At 36.2% G+C, this 27,526-nt stretch overlaps 1 protein-coding gene across 3 annotated transcripts in view; it reads left to right on the forward strand.

Moving 5' to 3' along the window:
* Nucleotides 1-27,526, forward strand: part of LOC149779399 (aquaporin-11-like) — a 46,386-nt gene that overhangs the window by 4,551 nt on the left and 14,309 nt on the right. Inside the window, exons 2-3 of one of the 3 annotated variants that reach the window (XM_089940064.1) lie at nt 4,254-4,312; nt 9,957-9,988. The gene's annotated coding sequence lies outside the window, so the exon portion shown is untranslated. The other 2 variants (XM_089940062.1, XM_089940063.1) reach the window with 2 other exon arrangements.

The raw sequence follows: 27,526 nt of genomic DNA on the forward strand, positions 1-27,526 counted from the left end.
TGTCACCAAGCTATTATGGAATGATTTAATCTCATTACTGATTACTGATGAGGCCAGAGCAGACTTGGGAATGGGTAGCACAACTTCCACTGGTCATAGCAGCCTTGAACAATGAACTCACACGCACGACTGGATTAACAGCAGCCAGTGCAATTCAACGCAAATCAGTAACAGTTACTCAGAAAATGATTTCACAGTCAAAACAGTTACAACCGCTCGGAGACAAGCATTTTTGGTATTTGTATGCTTCTGGAGAGTTGGAGGTGTGCCACAATCATCGTATCACTGACCCGGTAAGGTCTGTGGACATGTTTACCATTTCGGAACGGATAGATACTCCAAGACAACCAACCTGTTACCACCGGCCAATGGATCAATACCTCCCAGACGTGCATTTGTGCGAAAGGAATTGAAAGACATTTAAGCAGATACGGAATTACCATCGGAATTTGTGTTGACACGTTAACCTGTGTCGTTTGCAATAGTGCATGACCAAACACGTGAGTGGTGATGCCATCAATGATAAACTTGTCTTGGTGCATCGGTATACACTCATGTGATGGTTCTTGTATCGGATCATCTTGTGCGAACTCACGGCGGTCTCAAATACATTCCAGGTACAGTGCATGCTTGACGTCCTTCTGCACAGTCAGCCGTGGAATGCCTTTATCCTTTTTAATGTTCTTGGAATGTTCAACATCACGTGCATTTTTGGCTGCAGTACCACATACTTTTCAATTGGTTTACCCGAGCATTCTTGTTTGAACTTGCCAACTACTTTTTTGTTTTTGGTGGAATACAGTGGATGTCCGTGTACACATCATTGTCGGTGATGTGTACAACATCTTAACCCGATCCTGATAAAATGGTTTGATCGTGTCGTAGTAAAACTCGTACATGAGAAGCTTCAATAAGTCCAGCATGGATGATCCCAATTAGATCGGTTTCGTCATTTGAGAATTTGGTGGGTTTTTTTTCTTTCTGAACAGCAACAAGTCCTCCATCAAAGATTTTTCTGGACTCGAAGGCTGAGTCCTCAATGAACCTTTTAAGTCTATCCTACTCGCTATTTTCACGGGCATGATCAACGCGTATTCGTTTGCTCATATTTTTCATGGCTTTCCCAAACATGGCATTCTTCTTGAGTTTAAAAATGTGCTTCTCAAAGTCACTAGTGGCCCTTTTGAGTAGATCCATTTTTATTTGAATGTGTGGAGATATCCAAGCTTCCTGGCAAAATCTGAGCGCGCGATGGATCATGGTGGCATGCAAGACCAGTCGCAAGTACAGGTCTTCTGGAGTCAGCGGATAATCGTTGTGGTCCTCGTGTAAGTGCTCTTGGGATACCATATATTTTGGGGCTGTTGGCACGAACGTGTCTGTGGCTGGACTTTGATATTTTGCTAGGAAGTGATCGCTTGATAAACATATGCTGGTTAATGTCCGTGAGTAATTTCAGCTCGATGTTTGTCTTGGACAACAGTGCATCTTATCCCATATGCTATGACGAAAAGTAACGGGCGGGATCGGACTTGTACAACGTATCCATGTAGCGGTGTCACGAAATGCCACAAACACGTCGGCGAGCAAAACCACGGCCGTGCGCCGATACAGATCGTGACACTGAAAGAGATTTTTGCACTCGAGCGCAGACCAGACTTTCTACGGATGGTCCTTGTAGGTGCGGAAGTACCATCACGTGACAACCGCGAGGAAAACACTTCGATCTGTGGCAGCTGAGTTTCGGCATGTTATGTCCGGTCATACTCGTTGTACTCCTACAGATACACGCCTTTTTTGGTGAGCATGTCCGATTGGTTTGGCAGTATCGACGAGTGATTTTGAAGTTCTCCACCGTCAGATTGCTCGTTAACTTCTCCAGGAAGGTGTTCATAAGCAGGATCGAACAGATGAACTGCTATTGTCACAGCCAAAATGTTATTGAGGATCACGCTTATCGGCGAGTCGGATGCCGTAGTTACTGTTTGCATGATCAAGTGGTGATCGTACCCACGCAAGTAATGAAGCTCCACGGGGATTTGGTTGGTTTTTTTTGGGATAAATTCTTAGCTGCAGATTTTATACGTTTTATGCTGAACCTCTCGATCTGGCAGTAATTACAAACTATTTGGAGCCATGACTTTTCTTTCATTTTATAGCAGAACGGGCTTTGCTCTTTGTCAGCAAATGTTTTTGACAAATCCAATAGTGACTGGCTGCAGAAAACTCAAGAATGTTTTACCCCTCATAATATGACGTGCTGGCTAATCAAGCTGCTTTTGAATCTATTTCTCTGTGACTTCCATCGATCGAAGGAACACCTCCACTGTGTCTGGAGTACACTAAGCTCGATAAATGACTGGCTCTGTTTACCGTCACATCAAACCACAGCATACAATACCCACACGGAATTTGTTCTTCGATTTGCGTTGTCGTGCCGATATCAGGCGCCTTCGTGTATTTTTCAGGCATTTAAATTTGGCTTAGATTATATATCAGGACTTTCATCTTTCGCAGCACTGCAGTTAATTTGACTGTTTTACCAGGTTCGGATTTGACCGCCGCAGTAAATCTCGTGACTGACTAGCAGTTTTTGAGTGAACTGATATTATTTATGCGACTGCTTGCTTGACGGTTAAGCAGCAGACCAAGACTTTTATCCATACGTATTGCAAGACCGAGTCTTTCATTTCACTCAGAAATGCAAATCTATTTGGGTTTGGCTGTTCAGGCCTGTCTTGAAAGTCGCTGGCCGGGTGTAGTGTCGACAAAATGGCCCACTCAGAACTACGATTATCTACATTCTTCACATTGATCACAGACCTCGGCTAGACCCATTTAAGTGTTGCTATGTAACTGGACCAAAGACCCATTTAAGTGTTGCTGTGTAACTGGACCAACGAAACGGGTGATTCGGCTAGAGATTGACCTCCTCCTGGCCACATCCCGACCCTGCATTAGTGTATTTTTCAGCGTTTGGAGAATCTTTTTAATGCTGATGGAGCTGCTGTCTTTGCGGTTCAGGATCACGCGGTCGCCAATGTGAATTTACGGAGCAGTTGTTTTGAATCCGTCCTGGTCACGTCCAAGCGGCATAACCAGCTCAGCGCTGAGGATATTGTCTACTTTGACACCATTGTGGCCATATTTCCCAAGTAAGATCGCTTTGGCATAGGTTGCGTCCCGATGCCATGGAGCTTCTGCGTTCCAACGCCACGGAGCTTCGTATTTACACACACGCGGAAGTTTATATACTTAATAAAAACACTGCCACATTTTTCTGTTAGCAGCACACCCACTCGTACTCTCCATGGCGAACACGAAGCTGTAAATCAATCCTTGACATATAACTGACCGCTTTTATCTCGGAGTACCAATAGTGAAATCCTTCTGCGGTCTTGAGTAAAAACATTTTGTCAGTAAGGAGTTCGCCTCAGTAACAGGAAATGAGACATATCGAATACGACAGTAACATCATTTTCATCAGACGACTGATGCATGTATCCACAATAATGTTGCACCTCCCATCGTAAATTTCATTCACTTTGTGCCTATGAAGAGCGTCTAAAAATCGTATCATATACTTGCGCTGCCCCTCTCTTGCAGCGCGATAATGTGCTATGTAAAATAAATTGAGTTGGGATACCATTCGTATACTTATGGCCCCGAAGCATCTGTTTAACCAGACCACTCTTAAGTACCTCATCAAAAACGACGGGCGGAGTGGGCGAGTTATCCTATTTCTTTTGAGGGTGTACTGATCCTTACACAATATTAGGCAGTTTCTTTTTAGTCTTGTTTGCCCACGTTTGTTTTGTTCCATTTCGCATGGAGGATAGCTTGTCTTTGGGGTTAGAGACGAGTACGGGTGTCTGATGAACCGTCTGGTAGCAAAGGAGGCAAAAACTACACTGCCATACTGCTATTCTTATATCAATGTAAGTTTTTATTTTGCTCAGCTTACAGGAGACAGTGAACAGATCAAATGCCGTGATGGGTGATTAAGAAGTCTCGATTCTTTATCATTTCTTTCGAGAATCTATTCATATGAAAACACTTTGGGTTATTTAAGATGCCTTTAAATATTAATATTGATGCTGAATAATTTATATTGGAACGTGAATTCGCTAAATGTCTGTTAGTCAATTCAGTTATTCCTGTTACTTTTGCTGTTTCTGACTGTTCCCTTCCTTGCAAATATATACAAGAAAAGTAATCATTTGCGTGATTTAGTTCAATTTTTTTCATTTCAGTACAAATCTAATAAGAACGACGTTGGCAAAAAAAAGGACGAAACAACCATAACAAAAGTGTAGGTTTTTTTCTCTGATAATCGACTTTTGCAAGTGATTTTTTTTTCTTCTTATGTTTTCCGAATACTATACCTTTCTCAGACTCTTTAATCGGAACGTTGTACATTATAAAGTTGTATAAGATTTTACATTATATAGAGGATCTCAAATGGATAACGATTTAATATTGAATTTATGATACGGTGCATAGTATTGATTTGGCCTTTACAATACATTGACAGTATTTGAAATTCCACATCACATCTAAACATTACATTGTTGCAGTATTTTTATGAAAAGAAGATTACTGGATGCAGAAATACACATATTTACTGTAATGTATTTGTGACCGGATATTTGCAGTATTTGATTTAGAACATTAGATTGTACAGAAGACGCAAAGAAATATATTTTTTGAGTAGGACTTGCATCACGTATTTACCGCGTAAATATGCTGTGGTTGGATAAAGTTCTGTCAGTTGGGGAGACCGGTTTATGTCTACATTCTTCTGTGAACAAAGGTGAGTTTATTTACTTTAGTAAGTTCACATTTAAAACAAACTGGTATATAGGGTGGATTCCATGCTACAGATATACCGCCCATCCATCCCCATTCACACCCTCGTTAGCATCTAAGCAATACCGGTAGTTTTACTTGTTGTTATTGTTTTTGTCTTGGGATGTGTGCCATTTTTCATGTTATGATATGTTATGCATGACATTACAAACCCCTGTGGGGGTAGATTGGCAATATTGAAACAGACGAGATCATTTTTTCCCCAATTCCCTTTCGCGAGTCGAATCAAATAATGGCGGCCAAAAATGTTAAATGAAAATAAAACATTCCACAAGGCTGGGCTAAAAACGTTTTCCCACGATCGCAGCCAATCAGTAACGAGAATACTGCACAATAATTTCATGGGCTTATTTGGACCAATCAGAATCACATAAGTGATATGTTTGCATGTATAATATCAACAGTATGAAACTACACACACTATAAGCATTGTTTACCGGTTATGTGATTAAACGTTGTATATTATAACGTTGTACATTAAAACGTTTTATTATATGCTCATTTTTTCCCCCGTTAACTTTACATTGTCAGAATCGTGCAATATTACCCGATATTGAACCCGCGCGCCAATACACATATAGCACTCACGTGCATGAAAGAACTACTTTCTACTGTAAACAAACAATGGACGCAGACGCCAGCACTTTTGATTTGTAAACAAATGTATACTCGCATAGAGGCGCTTTACGTTGTGGTTGTTTAAATTTGTTTCTGAATGAACTCAAACAGACGTTTGGTTAACTGCCACATACCAGCTGCTTTGGCAACATTCCGCGATGATACAATGTTTCGGATTTAGGCTAGCTACAGTATATAACAGACGCAAGATAAGGTCCTTACAAATAACATACAAGTGACAAGTTATATACTGTCTTCTTTAGCTGGTGATAAGAATGGCAAAAACATATACTTACAGTTTTACATACTGAATTTCCTCAAAATGTACTTTCTTAGTTCTACAAATCCGAATTACACGAGCCATGCCAGAGGTTCCCAATCTGGATTACACATTTCGAAATTGTACTGTAATGCGATGATAAGTGCAATTACATCCTCCTTACTGCACTCAAAATGAAATAAGCATTAAATTTCATAGCGTCTTTTTGATAATTGCAATTGAAAGACTTCATATTTTACCCACATTATGATTTCAAATATTCAGTGACAGAAACAGAAACACATTTGCTTCTCCCTAGGTTCTTCAATCCAGTGTATTTCATGTTGAATTGTCACATGCAAATCCAGTCCATAATCACGAAATTTCATAGAATCTAGAAAAATACAAAAAATCTATTCATTCCAGAGCAAATGGAAAAGTTGTTGCAATGCACATTCATTCACAGTATGACTCCAAATTTCAATTTTAACTAGACACGCCTTTTTCTTTCGAAAGTTATGTCGAGCGCGCGACTAAGCTCAAATTTATCTGGGCGGAGTTATGTGCGCAGTAATAAAGTTGTTGTGTAATGATAAATATGCGCTTGTATATTTAGTTTGGAATACGGCATACGTTCATTTACGTTGTTTCTTATAGTGTATTTTGTTTATATAATTAAGCCTTATGTAGAATAAAAAAATGAGCATATAATAAAAAGGTTACTGCATTTGTATGGGAAAATATGAACTCGATTTGTCAGAAAGATATACTGCACTCCCAGTGTCATGCAGTATTCCGTCCAAAAATCTCGTTTATATTTTCCATAAGATGCAGTAACCTATAATTATTATATGCTCATTTTTTCCCTGTTAACTTTACATTGTCAGAATCGTTCAATATTCCCCGACACTGAACGCGCGCGACAATACACATATAGCATTCACGTGAATAAAGGAACTTCTGTTGTAAACAAACAATGACGCAGACGTCAGCACTTTTGGTTTGTAAACAAATCATATACACTCTCGTAAGAGGCTCTTTACGTTGTGTTTGTTTAAATTTGTTTCTGAATAACTAAAACATGTTTCGTGGACTGCAAAAATCCCAGCTGTTTTGGCACATTCCGCGTTGATACAATGTTAAGAATTTAGGCTAGCTACATTATGTAAAAGACGGGAGATTGGGTCCTTACAAATAACATACAAGTGACAAGGCATATACTGTCTTCTTTATCTGGTGATAAGAATGGCAAAATACAATATACTTACAGTTTTACATCCTGAATTTCCTCAAAATGTTTTTTCTTAATTCTGCAATTCCGAATTACATGAGCCATGTCATAGGTTTTCAATCTGGATTACACATTTCGAAATTGTGCTGTAATTTTGATGATAAGTGCAATTGCATCCTCCTTACTGTACTCAAAATGAAATAAGCATTAAATTCCATAGCGTCTTTTTGATAATTGTAATTGAAAGACTTCATATTTTTCCCACGTTATGATTTCAAACATTCAATGACAGAAACAGAAACACATTTCAAGACGTAAACACGCTCCTCCCGCGCCACTTCAATCCGATGTATTTCATGTATAATTTGCACAGATGAATCCAGTCCAAAATCACAAACTTTCGTCGAATCGAAACAAAATACCAAAATATATTCATTCCAGATCAAATGGAAAAGTTGTTGCAATGCGCATTCATTCACAATATGACTGCAAATTTCAATTTTAACTAGACACGCCATTTTCTTTCAAAAGCTATGTCGAGCGCGCGACTAAGTTCAAATTTATCTGGGCGGAGTTATGTGCGCATTAATAATGATGTCATTGTGTAATGACAAATCTGCGCTTGTGTATTTAGTTTGGAATACGGCATTCATTCATTTACGATGTTTCTTGTAGTGTATTTTGTTTATATAATTAAACCTTAGGTAGAATTAAAAATATGAGCATATAATAAAATGGTTACTGCATGTGTATGGGAAAATATGAACTCGTTTTGTTGGAAGGATATACACTCACAAGTTTGTGCAGTATTCCATCCCAAAACTCCTTCATATTTTCCCATACAAATGCAGTAACCTATAAGTACATTATAACGTTCCACATTATAACGTTGTACGTTATAACGTTGCAAATTATAACGTTGCACATTATAACGTTGTACATCATAACGTTGCACATTATAACGTTGTATATTATAACGTTTTATTATATGCTCATTTTTTCTCCGTTAACTTTACATTGCCAGAGTCGTTCAGTATTTTACGATATTGCACACCATCATATTACACTCACGCAGAGGACACGTGTGCCCAATAGTGTATTATTAACTACTTTGTAAACAAATCATGTACACTCGTGTAGCAGACGCTTTCCGTTTTGGTTGATTAAATTTGTTTCTGAATGAACTAAAGCAGATGTTTCGTGGATTGCCACATACCAGCTGCTTTACTACATTCCGCGATAATTTTTTGATACAATGTTTTGGATTTTGGCGATAGACGCCAGATTTCATAAAATTGCTTGGTACCTACAAATATCACGCAAGTTATAAAGGCATAAACTGTCTCTTTTAGCTGGTAATAAGAATGGCAAAAAAAATATACTTACAGTTTTACATTCTGAATTTCCTCAAAATGTAATTTCTTAGTTCTGCAAATCCGAATTACATGAGCCATGTCATGAGTTCTCAAGTTTGATAACACATTTCGAAATTGTACTGTAATTTCGACTATATTCTTAGTGCAATTACATCCTCCTTACTGCACTCAAAATGAAATAAACATCAAATTCAAGAGCGTCGTTTTGATAAATGCAAATGAAACACTTCATATTTTCCCCACATTATGATTTTAAATAGTCAATGACAGATGTAAACACGCTTCTCCCGCGCTGCTTCAGTCCGACGTATTTCATGTACAATTTGGACAGATGAATCCAGTCCACAATCACGAAATTTCGTAGAATCGACACAAATACCAAAATCTATTCAGTCCAGATCAAACGGAAAACTTGTAGCAATGCGCATTCATACACAATATGAGTCCAACTTTCAATTTTAAGTAGTCAAAAACGCCATTTTCTTTCGAAACTTATGTCTAGCGCGCGACAAGTTCAACTTTATCTGGGCGGAGTTATGGTCGCATTAATGTTATTGTGTAATATGAATCTGCGCTAGTGTATTTAGTCTGGAATACGGCGTACATTCATTTACGTTGTTTCTTTTGTGTATTTTGTTTATATAATTAGGCCTTAATTTGAGTAAGAAAATGAGGATATAATAAAAAGATTACTGCATTTGTATGGGAAAATATGAACTCGTTTTGTCGGATGGATATATATTCCATCCAAAAATCTCGTTCATATTTTCCCATACAAATGCGGTAACCTATAAGTACATTATAACGTTGCATATTATAACGTTGTACATTATAACGTTACAAATTATAATGTTCTACTTTATAACGGTGTACATTATAATGTTGTACTTTATTACCTTGTACATTTTGACGTTGCATATTATGATGTTGTACATTATAACGTCGTACATTATAATGTTGCACATGATAACGTTGTACATTATAACATTGCACATTATAACGTTGTACATTATTACGTTGTACATTAAAACGTTGTATATTATAACGTTGCACATTATAACGTTGTACATTATAATATTGCACATTATAACGTTGTACATTAAAACGTTGTACATTATAACGTTGCACATTATAACGTTGTACATTATTACGTTGTACATTATGACTTTGTCAATTATAACTGAAAAATAAAGGATAACACTTTGTTATATTTAAAGAGGTTTTCGGGAGGGGAGGGGGCTCTGCAGATATTAGGTACTTTTAAGAAAGTGACGGGTGTAAGGTGAAGTTCTTTGCATTTATAACATGCAAAGTGGAGAGAATGTTTCCATACCTCTATGCTGTTTTCATTTACTTTGGCTGTAATTTGTACTTGTGGAAATTGTACGTGATCTAGGCACACGGCTATCCAAAATAGCTACTCCCACGTGCTCATTTCACGTGCCTGGATTAGTCTAAAGTATAATATCTTTAGCTGTTGCCAAGATAAGGAAAACTAATTTTGCCTTCGTACCCGCTTCTGAAGTATAAAATATATAAAAGTAAAAAAAGTTATCGGCTCGTTTTTGTTTTTTTTTAAATACAATTTTCATTTGAATTCCAGGAAGTGAAAATGACCACTGGAGCGAGTCTGAAGTAAGTCCCAGCTTATACTCTATAACCCAAATTACACTACTTTAATCATACACCAAACTATAGGGAAATGAAATGGTCATTTAACAACACAATATCTTTTTCAGATAGTCTGGTTTACCAGTGAGGAAAACCAGGGAAATTCTTTTAGTTTTCAAATCTAACCTTAGGCAAAATACGAAACTGTAGGGCGCCTCATATACCGCTTTGTCTGCACACATCAAGTCTAATATACTTTGCGATCGCATTATTGACAGAAAAAGTACTACTGATGGTGTTGGCTTCGAGATCCGCCGTGAGAGAATAACCGAAGAGGAACAACAATTACAAGATCGGCAACCACCGTTTGCCATGATATGGCAAGAATCACGACTACATTAACTAACAGTCACACCAGTCGGAATTGTTGCTAGAGCCATCACCATCAGTAGTAACATGTCTGACTGGCGGTCTGACTGGAGGTACTGGTAAATAATCTAGTTACGGCACCTTCGCGTTTACGTGTCTCTTCACACAGCTGGCTCAATTCAATTACCAAGCTGTATTCCGTAGCTATTGATGATAAAACGATTAGCATGGCTGAGTTCGAAACAGAATTATTTGAAATGAAAACCACCGACAAATCCGAGCATTGATAAAAGGAACCGGGGATTGTAAACGTTGAGTATTTTCCGTTTAAAACACAAAAAGTATATAAATGCTAATAAAATAGGCGGACTTTACACAACATATTATTGCAGAAATACTACTGGCTTTTATGTTATGTTCATGGAGTATTTGCAGATTAATTAGGGTTTTGTACGATTCATGACTGTATCTGTCAAGTAAGTGAAGGCACATATGGGTCAAGACGTACATTAATATTAAAATCAATACAGTGATTGAGAAATGAAATAATCTTTGATAATTAAATCAGAGGAGTTTTCAACATTGGATAATGTAGTTGAACGTTCATTGAAACTACTGGGAATAAATTTAAAGGAATGTTCACCAATGGATAATATATTTCAATGTTCAAGGAATTTTTACGGGAGAAAAAAGCACGTTAAAGCAACGGAAATGGCAGAGAACTTAAGAGGAATTTCAACAACGAAAAGAAAATGACGAATTGAACAAATTAAGATAAAAACTGCAAAATAAGTCAAAATCTGTACAAATTAAGACAAGAACTGTACAGATTCAAACACGTGTTTGAAACAACAGATTAGGGATGATCCTAAAAATTCAACGAACGGAAAAATAATAGCACAGTGAAGTAAAACTCATCGGCATTACTTCGTCATATGACGTCATAAACATGTAAGCAAAGCATGTAATATTAGATCTTTGCAACAAAAACAATGAAGGTAAGTAGAGTTTCAAAGTCACAGGAAAAGAAGTTAAAGACTAATGAGAGTACAAAAGCAAACCATTGTAGGCAATGACGTAGGCAACGGCTAAATCTGTGTCGGCTACAATGACGTAAGCGACATGATCATAACAATATCGAAAAGTAAGAATAATTTGGTAACAAAATCGATGACAAAAACATTTCAAGTGGCAATAATCATGACCTTTACGGATTCTTTGGTGAGGTCGAACTATATGAGAATAATACAAGCAGCATGAAACTCCAAATATTTGATTCGGTACTAATTCAGCTATCAGTAAGACGATTACGTTAACTATACGAGGGCATTTAGTCAAATAAAACGAAGAGAAATGTCTATATGCAATTCATCAGAAACTAATTATAGCCAACTAGAGAAGAATTTTATCAAGGACATTCCATCGGATAACATTCTCGGAAAATTTGACCAAACTATCATAGACAGCACAAAAGGAAAGCTTGTACACAGATTCGCCTGCCTGGGATAGAGGAAGGGGCAAAGAAGCATGTGTTAGCATATATAAATGATGATAACAAATGTTTTGTTTAAACACCTGAATCGATTCTAAATAAAGCGATAATACTTCTACAGTAGTTTGCTCGACAGGCGTTATATAAAAGTTGCAGTTACAGAAAAATTTGAAAATAAATTCAGTATGTCCGTAAATGTCCATGGCGTAATCAGTGGTAACAACATTAGGCCTGTTCAAAATTGAGAACGAATCATATGTTCATAGTTTCTGGACAACATGAAGGAAAGTAATATTATATTGGAATAAAAGATCTCTTGAAATTAGTATTGCGCCTAAAAAGCAATGATAATGTTTAAAAGTTCCCCTGTAAAACGTTCCCCGCATTACTATACTCAGTAAAGGAAGTATAAAATGTTCAAGAAAAATTAGCAGGCAAAACCTTTAATAATTAAACCATTCGACCACAACATAGTTGAAAATGTGTGCGTATCGATTAATAAAATAGCCAAAACCAAACGAAGCGACACAAAAGAGAAACTAGATAAATTATTCAGATACTTAATAGAATATATTGACTAAATTTAGATCTTGTGAACCGTTTATCTTTTGTCTTTAGCTAGGTCATTTAGATACTGTGGATTGTTTGAATTTGCTATTTTAGTTTTAATTTTGACGTACAAGGTGGGAGTTTCCATACATACACCTAAATACAGGATGGATTTTTAATTGCTTTTAGCTGAATGACCATCAACACATTTTGTTGTTGTAGAGTTTAACGCCATTTTTCAGCACATGATAGGCTACACATGGCGGCCAATATTGATGGTGGAGGAAGAAACCGGGAAAACCCCGGAAAGAACCACCGACCCACGAGAAGCTACCGGCAAGCTTTCTCACATATCCACATTGGCCGAACCCGAGACTCGAACCCACGCAGACAGAGGTGAGATGGCAGTGATCCGTAACGGTGAGCGCTTTAGACCACTCGGCCACTCGGGGCCCCACCATCAACAAATACCTACTTACCTACCTAACTTCCTACCTAACTACCTACCTACCTCCCTACCTACCTAACCGCATGCATACATGCATACATACATACACACACACACACATACATACATACATTCTGTTAAGAGTATGCTTTTCAAATAAGTAGCAGAAAAGAGTGAAAAGTAACAAGTTATGTAAATGTCAACAAAATATTTATTTCACTATAATACATTGTTAAAATGTAAAAAGCGAAACTTATGGTACTGCGAATTAAATCCCAAAACAATCATAAAATTACAGACACAAGTCCTAATAGAAAACGTTCTTAATAAACTTCAGTAGAAATCCAATTTAAGTCCAGTGCTGAAGGTATTGATGTGCATGTGGCGGCTTGTATTATTTTGTTGTACGAAGTCTTTTGTTGGAACACAATAATATAATTCCAGGTCTGAATTCACTATTAATCCCGGTAATGTCTCTGTCCAAGAATAGTTGGGTTTTTTTTAATGAGCACCTTGTATTTCCAAATAAAATTCACTTGAATTTAACAATTTGAAATTATATAATCCAGCCCAGATGAACTAATGGACACAACAATAATATAAATGAATAATTTTTCCAGTATCAAGAGTATATAGACTTCTACTTGACCTCAGGTCACAATTAACATTTTCTAACAAAAAAATTACCAAATGGAAAAAAACTTCCTTGAAGATTCATAATATTTACAAAATAAAATCTGGGTTGTAAAGAGACGTCTACTACTGAAATTACAATATAAAGAATTTCTAAAGTTTAAGACACAGATTGAGTTAAACATATTTACTCAAAACCAAAATCAGTAATTCAGGCCAGGTAGAAAATTAGCTTAATTTTGGACAAGGTCAAGTCCATCATATAATGTAATATTATCCATGGCATATAATGACATTTAAAAAAGACAGTTGGCAAACAAACAATGCAAATTGAATATGTATAACACATCCTCTTATAAAGAAAAAGAAAGATTTATGCAGTAAAGTTTTCTTTTTACTATTAGTCAAATATACTTGTGATAAATAAAATATTACATCAGTTGAAATCGTTTGAAGGACACAAAGTATACATGAAACAATACAATATTTATATACAGGGCAACACTCATTGGCTATTAAATTGTCTTTTCCCTTAACGTGCTTAATGTAAATATTACATTTTTGCTACATCAAACTCCACCTCAATAATCTCTGATGTTTGTTTTTCACCTTGCCAGTGAAAGTAAGGGGGTTGTGATCACTAAACACAATATTGACTTCAAAATCTTGTAATGCCAGTATCAAGGCCGAACATTCCTTCTCGATTGTGGAATAATTTCTTTAGTGCTTATTTAATTTCTTAGAAAAATAACACATTGGATGATTGACACCATTTTTGTCTTCTTGAATCAATGCTGCTCCAACCGCAACATCACTTGCATCAACAGACATTTTAAATGATTTAATGAAATTGGGAGCTGTAAGAACTGGTGAAGTCTTAAGTATGTCCTTTAACTTATAAAAAGCCTCATGACATTGTTCAGATCAATGAAACTTGATTTTCTTGCTCAATAAATTTGTCAGGGGTTCAACAGTTATGGAAAACTTGGAATAAAATTTCCGACACTTGCTTTTTACTGATAGGCACATGGGATTCAGAGATAGTCTTGACTTTAGCATCTACAGGTTCAACTTGTCCATGTCCTTTGATATGTCCTAGAAATGTAGCAGAGGCATCTATGTGAGCATTACAATTAACTAGACCAGACGTAATCATGCTCATTAAAGGTTAAAAAGTACAAGGCGAACCTTTCATCCCATATGGTCTCACTTTATAGTTATAAAATCCATCTGTAGTCACAAATGCCGAAATTTCCTATGCCCTTGCTGTCAATGGAATTTACCAGTATCCTTTTAGAAGGTCAGATTTGGTGATATACCTTGCATGACTAATTTTATCAATGCATTCATCGATTCTTGGCAATGGAAATTAATCTATTTTAGTCACAGTATTTATCTTTCTATAGTCAGCGCACATGCGGAAAGTAATATCAGGTTTCGGCGCCAGTAGATATGGTGAAATCCAGTCACTTTTACACGGTTCTATGAAGTCATTCTCCAGCAAATAATGAATTTCTTTTTTGAAACATTTATGTTCTTGTAGGAACATTTGGAAAGAAAGTACTCATATTCATGTAACATCAATAGTTCATTCTTTTCTTTTTGCTGCGGATGTGAAAGTGTTTGGTCCAGATTATTTATAATTTCTAAGTTACAAAGATTTTTTTACTCCAAGGTCACTACAGTCCGATTGCAAGCCATCGCTTAAATCCTCAGTGTTTTGGGACAGGTACAACTAAATTGATTTCTTGATTAATCTGGATATATCTGTCAACATACCGGTACTCCGTTAATATATTTACATCCGCTGAGTACTAATATTTAGCTCACTCATTTTCTTTCTAACTTTGTAAGGACCATTATACCTAATCTGACGTAAACTTTGAAGAACGAGCAAGAGAGACAGAACTCCATCACCAGACTGAAAAGTTATGTCCATTGTAGTTCTGTTGTACTTTAATTTCACTTCTGACTTGATGGATGATTAATTCTTGAAAAACTTGCCGGAAAATTCCAGACATAAAATGTGACCCTTGATTGGATAGATTTTTGAAACTAACATTGTGTAAAAAAAAAACCTTATTCAAAGCTTTTACCATTGTTTTTGTTTTATAATTCATCATAGTAATTGCCTCTGGTAATCTTATGGACGCACACACTATGGTCAACAAGTAGTGGTCGCCTGACTTGGTCTTGAGTAATAATCTACCATTATTCTGCTGAGTGGTTCGTCAAATACAGGAGTAGGTTACAGATCAGCCTTGTGTATCTTCTGATTGGGTTTTCCCACCATTCGACAAGTGTGACAAGATTTGTATGTATTAGTACTCATCGGGTATAAATATATTAAAGGAGTAATGGTATGCTGATATCGATATTAATCAAGCAATCAATTTAGTTGTACCTTTAACTTTCACATCTGCAGCAAAACATCACTTTTAATATTTGCCAATAAAAGTGATTCAAGAACTTGTGCTACGTCTTATTGATCCCTAAATGACCAGTCAAAATAGTTTCATTGGTCAAACTAAGACTTTCCTTTCTATACGAGTTTGGGACTACAGTTTGATAGTTCACCGATCTCTCGTCACCAGCAAGTACCTCAGGTGGTCTCCATGTTCTCATAAGGACCCATTTTTAACAAAGAACAAACAGATATTTATATGGCTTCAGTTTCACTACTGGCCCTCTGAAGCAACAGCAGATCTCAGTATCTTTTTCCTGTTCGACGACAAGTGATTATCGTTGTCACTCTGTTTAGAATAAATTGAATGAGTAGTTAAAAGAGGCCCACTGTAATCAATACTCTTTGATTGATCCAAACAAGGAGTAAAAGTGACCTTATCAAAAGCGTGATCAACACATGTATCAGCTAAAGGAATAATTTCCTGATCATCATCATTTTCAAACACTTTCTTTGCCATAGCTCTATTAACTGCACAAGCAGGGTATAAATCAAGGAATTCGTTTTTAATAGGATCGACTTTCCGATCCAAACAAGGCTTGTCAGCTACAAGGGAATTAACCACAAACTTATCTCCACTTTGTTCATTGCCTAGTAATAAATAAATATCCTTGATGGGTATGTTCCGACTGTCACAAAGACTAAGTCTGATGACAAATTTACACTATGGAGAGGAACATTAACAAAGCCGCACTCTGCTCCCTGAATAAGAACAATCTCATTAGAAGAAGTCTGATCAGGAAAAATAAACTGAAACTAAAATAATATGTGAAGTTTCTTTTTATTGCTCCTGAACTTTTGTCGATAAGTTTCAGATACCAACTCATAACGCTTCAAGTTAATATAAAATATTTTCCAGAATCCGCAACAAGTTGAAGTAAACTATACAATAAATTTAAAGGTTTCATTCCTGTATAAATAGTCATGTAAAGTTTTGCAAATACAACGGTTTTATTGTTTTATTTGCTTGTATTGTCTATGTTTTGTATTTGCCTTTGCTTTGAAAAAGACTCATTAAGAATCGAAAGCGCTCAGGCTAGTTCAATACAAGTTTTGCATTGCATTTATCTTAATCAATCCCTGAGAGAGAGAGAGAGAGAGAGAGAGAGAGAGAGAGAGAATTATAAATATGCACCTGACAGAACGGAAAGTGCTATCCCTGGCTTCCTATAGAAGAATGCTTGATAATAGTAGGCAGAATTAATGTTTTAATACGAATAATACTATCATACAGGTTACATAATTTTTAATTCGTACTCTACGGAGATTCGAACCTAGGTCTGCGGGTAAACGGCTTCCATCGCCTTACCTGCACACACGAGCCCATATTCCCTCACGACTAAGCACATATCACCAAAAATTATGTTACTCAATCGGTGTTCATTAACTTTACCAGCTGTACTTTCCGATGGACAACACAGCTGCTTTAGTTCATTCACCAACAAATTTAATTATCCAAAACATAAAGCCTCAACTACATGAATGTACATTGTTTGTTTACAAAGTAGTTCCTAATATATTATAGTTACTATCTTTCTATGGAAATGGAAACATTTGATATGAGTTTGGAAACGGAATTCTATATGAAACTTAAAAGTTTTGTCAAAATTGAGAAAGTAAAGTTTGCGATTCAATGCCAATGAACAGATCTTATTAAACACGTCAATTTCGTTATTTGGTTTTTTTTTACACAAATACGATTAGTGATTTGGTTTATTAAACGCAAAATTGTAGTTTCATTAGGATTTTAGAAATCGACTACCCATCCAGCTTGGAAAATGCAATTTATATAAGTAAAGATGTGCAGAGATACCTATCTTAGCGTGACGTCATTGATGCCATTCGTCGTTCAACAATGACTACCCGAACGATATCACCACAGCACATCAATTAGTCGAGCTCATGTGGATACGGTCGCACATTGGAATCTCTGGCAACGAAACAGCAGACAAAGTTGCACAAACCAAATTAGGAGATCAAAGCTCTATCAAGCTTAACTATGGCTCTACAGAAGCACTAAGCTTCGCACAAACATAGATAGACCAAACATGGCAAGATTTTTGGAACTCCTCCACAAAAGGTAAAAAGCACCATGAAACCCAAAAAACCGTAGATAGGAACATACAGCTACATAAGGGTACCTATTTAGAACAGAAAACCATAAACAGGATAATGACTGGAAAAACTAAACTAGCAAACAGTTTTGGAAGGTTTATAGGACCCAAACCAGCAACCATTAACTGCTTTAACTGCCACACCACCGAAGATCTACACCACGTATTCAATATATGCCCAAAATATCAACCCTCTTGGAAAATATTTATCAAAAACCAAAAAGAGATTGGATCACCACACACAAACCCAGAGTTACTTATGGACTGTAATAAAAATAAACAATCAGCAAATAAAAATATAAATAAATTCATAGACTCAGCAGGACTTAGAAACAAAATATAATTACTATCCCCACAAAACCAAAAGACCCAGTAGCTAGCTAAATAAATTTAGAAGCCACCACATAAAAGCTCTTAATATATCATTAAATGTTATAAAAATAATAATAAATAATTCACTTACGAAGCACCTATCAAAAACTAAAGAAACCGCAAAATCGGATGTCCTAGATGTCCTTAACGAACCGAGTAATCAGCTAGGACTCCGGTCCTAGATGTCCTTAACGAACCGTGTAATCAGCTAGGACTCCGGTCTCTTGCTAAATAAAGTATAAATAACATTCAATCTCAAAAAACATTAATAAATAAATAACTTAAAGAGGCAATATCAAAATACTTATAAATAACATAACGTAGGAAGCATACCCTAAACACCTCGACTAGTAATACAATAATAACCTTGAAAATCTCTCTTCATACATGATTTCTACTAACAACCTCTATAAACAGCATAGACCCCCCCCCCTTTTTAGAACATTTTGAGAAAGAAAAAAATAAAATTCACAAGAAACACCAGGCAAATACAACAAGAAACCAGCGATGTAAAGCAACCAGGACCATTCCCGAGCACTCCTTCCCACTAATGACAGCCAACCATTCAACTGTAAGAGACCTTTATGGACCCACAGATTGAGGCCAAACTATGAGGGTTCCTTGAACCCATAAAAGCCTGGGGGAGGTGGCACCATTCCCTTCCCCAGGAACAACTAGCAGGCTGCTATGCAGTCAGAAAAAAGTGGCACATGCACAATTGTGCGCACGCCACTATAATTAAACTCAACAACAACAACAACTACCCGAACTTGCAATAATGTACCTTGATAGCAACGTCCTTTCAGTATATGTTTTAAATTTAACACTACAATTTTACATACTTTCATATCTAGACACTCATTTTTACCCTTGGTTTTTGCTTTTTGCTTGTGTGTGTGAGTCGGGGATGGGGGTTTGATTTATGTTTGATGTGGGAGATGATTGGTTATTTACTTCAATTTGTTTTATAGTTTTATTCATTGCTGAAATACACGTTTGCAAATACCAATCTATCTTGTTCAGTAATATGAAAAATATTCGTGCTTGGGTTATTGTAAGAAATCTCCTAGCAAATCAAGTAAAACACGTGTTTTTGCACATTAAATAAAATAAAATAAAGGTTTATTTTATTGTTTCAAGTCTACTATTTAGGGAAGATTAATGCCTTGTCGGCTATGTTTATAATTTATTGTGTGCACTCAGGAAGGACATCCTAATAAGAGAACTCTTTCATTGCCCATTCTAATTAATCCGTCATCAAAAACTAGATAAACATACATACCTAATAGGTCTATATCAGATCAAAAGGAATAGCCATCATTTTGTAATTAACCCCTTACAACGGTATTTCAGTTCCTGGTTTAGCTGAAGTTAAAATATCCAAATGCGAAACGAAGTGTCACTTTGTTTATGAAATCGAGTCAGATTTCCGTTTATCTTATACTCTTGTAATGTTCGTTATTTTTATTCACTTGTATATTCTAATTTGTTTATACAATGAATATTTGAAATATTTCGAAATTTTGTTTTGGCTTTTTTCTTGTACTTTCATTTATTCATTCCTTCATTCATTCGTTTGTTCTCATTCTGCATTCTATGTGTGTATTGCGTTCGTATGATGTGAATCAGAGGGTTAATATTCTAATGCAATTTATGGTAGTCTTGGGGGTGGGGTGTAAGAGGGGTGATATCATTCATTAGATGAATGATGGAAGATTTTTCCGACTTTTTTATATTGCCGACATGAAGGGAAAAGTCACTTCCGTTAATTCAAATTATATAAACAAAAGTATAAAAGATCGTTTTTGTCAAGTGAAGAGGAATAATTTTTACGAAGAAAGGCAAAATAAAAATTATTAATTGATTGGAACAGTTCGGTGCTATACGCTGAACCATGCGATCAGAACATCGCTCAGCCATTTCTGTCAGATTGTGAAATAATTGCAGAGTACATCACATATGTTAAGACAGCAGAGGCCGACAATGTTCCAGATGTGAGTTTATCTCCTTCCACCGCCATATTGTTTTATATGAATAAAAGTAAGTAAAAATATATTCTTATTGGTGAAGAATTACATGCGAGGTTTTTTCTCGACCTGATAGAATAGGTCAAAGATGTTCCAACTGTGGACCTTGCCGGCCTTCGTTAGGTCTCGCTGGACAGCTTATCTGGTGAATTTTCATCCAACAATGACCAATTACATAAAAATGAGAATAATTTTACACTGAAGATACAAATAAAAACAAACTAATGATTTTTGTAGAAAGCATACATGTGAGATTTTGACTGCAGTAATTAGGTTAATTCCTGATGCAACTAGTGGTTTTTATACTGAACCAACACTGCCACCAACCCCTAAATTTTACACTCATATTTTTTTTTACAAGAAATAGCTGTTTTAAATATTTTCCTGTGACAAGACAGCTAAAAGAATCAGTATGTGCCTTATGCATGAATAAAGTTCACTAGTACTATAACAAATTAGCGTACTTTTAATCACCCCTCAACCATCTAGATTTTTATATATTTACCTCTGTAGCAGACACATAAATACTTAAGCTAAGTCGGCAGCTCATTTGCAGCCCAAGTTACGCATTTGATCTCCAATGATCATCTAACTGTGACAGGCAGTCACCAACAAGCCAACCTGTTTCCAAGCCTAACTCAAAGTAAATCTAAACCACGTTATAGATTTAGCTTATGTGTGAATTTATAAATGTTAGGCTTGTGAAAATTAGGTTCATGCCTTCTACCTTAAAAATTAGGGGGGTGTCAAAATACGAAACTATCCAGTGAGACCTTAAGAATTCAGATAGCAGTCTGATTAAGGGAAAATCTTCTTATTTTCAAAACTTTAGCCAATTCTAAATAAAACGCAACCTTAAGAAGTTTAAAATTCAAAATTGTTTGTTTCCTATGATTTATTGAATTTATCGTGTCAAAATACGAAACTATCCAGTGAGACCTTACAGCATAGGACTCTTCGTATTAATGGTCAAGAAAAATGGGAACTAGTCTTGAAATGAGTGAAGATAGAATATAGTATATGTGGATTTGGCTGGCCAGGATTGGTTGATAATGAAAAATCGATTTTAGTAAAAAGAATTTTTTTTAGAGCTTATCCTAGTTGTGACTGAAATAATAGAGTCATTGTTTTATTTATGGAATTTCAGTCATTTAACAGTCTTGAATGTGGAATACTCATTACTGAAATTAGCACCCGACTCTTTAGTGCGGAATTGAAAGGACTTGTTTTAAACACTTGTAGGTCCAGAAAATACCGCGGCTCAGAACCTTTTCTGTACACAGAAGTTGTAATTCAGGATGCATCTATACTGATAGAAATATAGGTTTGCTTATGGTATCACGGTACCAATTGTTTTTCCATATACCTCAATGCTAATGTTTTGTGAAATAAATATACTTTCTGTCCTACTTGGGCATGCATGTCACACGCTGTCCTATAGAACAATGCTAGATTGTCAATTTGACAATGACATAACCAGGTACTCCATTGCATTTAAGAGAGATAACTCTACTGGAACTAGACAGGGGTAAGAGTTATCTAGTCACAACAAGCACATTTTCAGTCATGTGTACCATATTTTAAAAAAATCATAAAAAATACAAAATATGATCTAGATAGAAATTAACACAAACTCACATGTTGCCAAGAGGCTCAACTTTTTTTTAAGCCAAACAGAAAGTACAAGTCTTACATAATGCACCAATCACAGCTAGTTTTGTTCTTTAATTCTGAATACAATGTTCCATACACCTTAAGTTCCGCCCACCTGGACTTGCGCAATTGGTACCGTTATACCTTATGAGCACTCAGAAATTTAGAGTTATTGTAGTTTTAATATCATGGTGTTTGCATAGTTTTACTACGGGAACTGAGTTAGTACCGTGAGTCAATAATAGATCGCAGTACGTGGTTGCCTGTTGACACAAACGAAATCCGACACAGAATGAAACGGAAACTGCTTATTCAATATAAAGTACTGTAAGAAAACAAAACAAAACCAAAAAAAAAAAAGGGGGGTGGGGGGACATGTTCTATCGGCTTTGTCGTTCGTTCGATGGCTCACATATGATGGAAAAAGAAACGTGTACAGTCAAAGAACCCATATAATATATGTTGAATATAGATTAAAACTTCACCATTAAATTTCTTGCTTAGAATGAAAACTCTAAAACGACAATTTTAAATCTTATTAACTGTTAAGAAAACATAAGATCCATTAAATAATAATTCATAATAACAATTGTCCAGATATAAATGGATGTAAATTTCTGCATTCAAAAGGACTCGCGCTATATCAAGTGATATTAAAAAGTCAGACAACGGTGTTTTTAACTGAAGTTCATACTATGAGTTTCCAAGGCTTAATATATAACATAGGGCTACTATTACAAAGGCATTGTATTCATTTAAGAAAAATAATGTCACGACTAAATCGTTGTTTTTGGTTTCTCGAATTAGTGTCCATTAAAATTCATTGTTCACAAAATCAAATCTTTTCAGTGAAGAACATTTTCTTTTATGACGGAGTCAACATTAAGCAACGATTTTGAAGCTATTTTGCAGTGTGATCTTCTATTTCATTTCTGTGCTTTTCCTTTCCTACATAATTTTGGAACGTTATTAGAGTAAATCATGGGGTCAGCAGGAATTTTTCACCATGGATTCTGAAAAAATCAGGAGTGGAGCGTAAGACCCCCCTCAACGTACGCCCAGGGAGTAAATGTAAACATAGCTATTGACTCTGTATCGCACTCATTGTACCATATGCACGTCCAATGTTTTGCTTGGAATACATTGCTGAAGCTAGATACCTGATATTGCCTTGCTCGGCAATTCGTTGCCTTGGGTCTATTTATAGTAACGCTAGATACAGCATTGTCTCACTTGACCTACACCACAATCTTAACCAGAGCGGACGGATTGATTTGGAGTTATCATCGACTGGATTGAAGAGGTAGGTGTACTGTACAGTATGTCAGGTCACATGTGTAATATATTTGCGCACAAATGGTAAGAACGTACATTCTTACCCTGAAGAACAGCAACTAAAAGGAGCTCGGCTGTTGCGAAAATATTCATTGGCTAATGGTATGTATATACTTATCTAAAGCATACTAACTCAGCAACGGAGTCACTCAATTTTTCAGTTGATAACCACTCGATCATTTGGGTGTTTAATTTTGTTGTTCACAAAAGGGCGATTATATCACAGATTTTATCATAAACTGATATGATTAAGTACAATGTATATTGGGTACATGAAACAATTAACATATAAATAATATTGTTCTACGGAAGTAGGTGGGGTGAGGGGATCTCTGTACCGTATTTGTTCTAGTCTGGTAGTCAGAATCGTAGAGAATAATTATTAGTTCGTTTTCATATCACAATCGATTTAAGTAAACCTTTTCAACGGCCGATTTATAAAAAAAAAACAAACACACAGACACTATATAACAGATGGTTGATTGGACAAGTTCCTATCCATAGATTCTTTATGTTGTTTTTTTTTTTCCTTCTTCACATTCTTGCGTTCGGCCTTAGTGACTTTAAAACAATAATATACGTGCATCACTGCATTTATCAGCCTACATTCTATGCGGTTGTTACTACTTATAATATTTAAGCGGACGAGACGAAGAGAGGGAGATGCACTAGCCTGAAAAGTGTGCCAGCCCAATATATAAAGGCACCGTATATTAATTTAAACAGGGGACCAGTTCAATTACAGTGGTATTAAGCATATTTAACAACTTTAACCAGTTGTCAATATTTTTGTTAAATATATTAAATGGATCTCAGGAAAAATGTAAAATGTGCACATTATCCAAATGTTTCGAAATATAATATTTAAACTGTAAATGGATTGAAAACACTGCCAAATAATTTGCGATACGATACAAATGCAGTTTGTTTCTATTAAAAAAATCAGCTCTTTTACCTTGCATTTTCGTCAGCATTAATTAATTTCACTAATTATTATTTCTTTCGTTTATGCCAAGTAAATGTTGCATGAAATGACTTCACGTTACCTCTAATATATCTTCACTATACAATGCGATGTCTACGGATCTTTGCTCTGGTGGCCTAGTGGTAAAGCGTCCGCCTTTGATGCGGGAGGTCGCTGGTTTGAACCCCGGCCGATACATACCAAAAGACTTTTAAAAATACCATACCATACCAAAAACATCACTGTAAACTGTCACAGGGCAGACATTGTAGCGATAATGCTGAAAAAGTGTTAAAGCTACGTTAAAAATGTAGCTCACACACAACCGACCTTTGCCCTTTTTTGATTTTCTTTGGTGGATGTTGTCAGATTTTTATTGAATTACGAAGATTCGCTTATTTGTTTAGTGTCATATGGCCAATACTTTTCTGGTCGTTTGTCATTCAAGGAAGATCGATTTCAACCTGCACACTTACGCAAACAAAGAAAGATGTATCGTTTTTTAAGGAACATACATACAGACACTCAGATAGATACATGTTGATATATACATATAAAATTGTTGTAGTATGCATTGATTCTACAAATCATCATAGTTATCATCATCATCATCATCATCATCATCGTCAAAATACTGAATATAGTCTCCTTTAATTATATATTAACCATATTAAACAACAGAAATAAACCTTTGACTTTTAATATCTCCCCTAAGTTCATCTGAGTGCAGTTATAAAACTATATGTAAATCATGTAATCAACAAATAGTAGACGTAAACACTAGAAGCAGGCAATACAAAGGTGAGACCCTTATGTTCGGTGGATTGTTATTATGCATATTATAAACGATTTTGTGGAGGTGATATTGGAAGGAATCGAAAAGGTTTCCGTGCAAGCACATACAATTTGCATGTAATTTTTCTTATACATTTAATGCAGAGACGAATTCTTCTGCTGTCAAGCAATACTACAACATGCATAGACACGTGTTGATAATCAATAGTGCGGCTGCAGAAGAGAAGTAAGAAATACTCGGATGTTTTTAATTACCGCAAATTTAGGCATGCCGTATGGGGCAAAATGTGGCACGGAGAGTATACATTTCTTTCCGGGAAAATGTTACTTGTGAAAAATTGTTTGGACATGCAGTGACAATTTCCAAAGCGACATTCATTCTGCTGATTTCCTTTAAATGCAAGAAGGAACATTTTCTCGTGAAAAATTTTCATCAGCAGCGTATTCAGGTACATTTCTCGTCAAGAAAGTAATTTCATGAAAATTGCTTATTTTCTCTAAAAATGTACCGTTTTCATGATTTGACTATTTACTTTCTACATAAAAAATATCAATTCTTTCATGCATTTGTCATACAGACTATGCATGACAACCTTTAACTGATACAGACTATGCATGACAACCTTTAACTGATACATACTATGCATGACAACCTTTAACTGATACAGACTATGCATGACAACCTTTAACTGATACAGACTATGCATGACAACCTTTAACTGATACAGACTATGCATGACAACCTTTAACATCATTTGATCCCGTCTTTATGGATTAGTTACATACAGTTGTGATAAAGAGCTTCCCAAAGTCACGTGAACTCGATCCGATTCAGACGTTACTGATTGCTAGAGTGTTTAGATTCAATATTGCCGTCACTAACCGATGTTATCAATACTTCCCTCTCATCCAGGGAATTCCAGTCATTTTTTTCAAAACTGCCATTGTTTTAAGCCTCTGTTGAAGAAAGCAACCCTTGACCCGAACGATTTAAAGAACTACTGGCCTGTTAATAACCTCCCATTCGTTACATCAGTCTCTCTCAACTTGCATCTGATCAGAATTCAGATAGTCTTTTTAGTAATGGACAACCTGCATATCACCCTTGCCATACTGAAACTGCCCTTCTGAGAATAGTTCATGATCTTCTCTCTGCTTTGGATAGTGGTGAGATTATTGTCCTGACCCTCCTTGATTTGTTTGCGGCATTTGACGCAATAGACCATGATATGTTACTTCAATGTCTCCAGCATGCATTTGGTATTCAAGATACAACCTTACTACGGTTCACTTCCTACTTATCCCAAAAGATACAAACTGTGTCCGTAAATAAAACATTCCAGCAAGGTTGGTTCCACAAGGCTCTGTTCTCTGCCCCGTTCTCTTCATTCTCTATATTCAGCCGCTCTCAAGTATCATGGATCAGCATCCAGTGTCTCACCAATTATACGCTCATAACCAGGGCCGGCGCTAGACCCGACCAACCTATCTGGCGCCCTAGGCAAGGTTAGATTCTGGCGCCGCCGCCCCCCCCCCCCCCCCCCCGCCGGAAAATATAAATTTTCAAATTTATAAACAATAAAAAATAATTAAAACTGCGCCGCCCCCCCCCCCCCACGAAATCAGCGCCCTAGGCGGCTGCCTAGTTTGCCTATATGGTAGCGCCGGCCCTGCTCATAACACTCAAGTATACAATTCTAGCTGTCCAGCTGTAGCTGAGGCTACCGTCCATTGCGTAGAGAGGTGCAATTCCAATGTGAAATCATGGAAAACATATAAGAAACTGTCGATGAATCATGATAAAACTGAAGCGATCCTGATCACCACCTAAAGACTTTTCTCATTCGTATCCTATACCTCAAACAAATCAGTATCAGCAACGCCAACATAAAATTTACATAGTAAGAAGTTTAAATGTCACTCTCAACAGTATGCTGTCATTACACCAACATGTAATGAACAATATACAAGGTTGCATATCTGGAGCTGAGACGCATCAGCTCCAATCGCAATTTTCTTTCGGTTGATGTCACTAAAAGACTTGTATGTTCCTTATTACTTTCAGGACTGGACCATTGCAATTCACTTCTATCTGGTTCGTCTCAGTATCTAATAATAATAATAATGATGACTTTGTATAGCGCCTAATCTTTAGAAACTCTAAGCGCTTTACAACATTAGACAACACCTATAAGATAAAAAAACATATAATGATATTACAAAAACAAACGCCATGAAATTAGAAAGCATTAAAAAACATGCTGAGAATATTTAAGGTAGGAAACATTATTAGGTCTTTAAGTTTGTTCTTGCAATAAGTGAGTTTTGAGAGCCCTCTTGAATGTGA

This window comes from Sinohyriopsis cumingii, chromosome 17 (assembly GCF_028554795.1).
Source record: "Sinohyriopsis cumingii isolate HCF-2022 chromosome 17, ASM2855479v2, whole genome shotgun sequence".
Classification (NCBI taxonomy): domain Eukaryota; kingdom Metazoa; phylum Mollusca; class Bivalvia; order Unionida; family Unionidae; genus Sinohyriopsis; species Sinohyriopsis cumingii.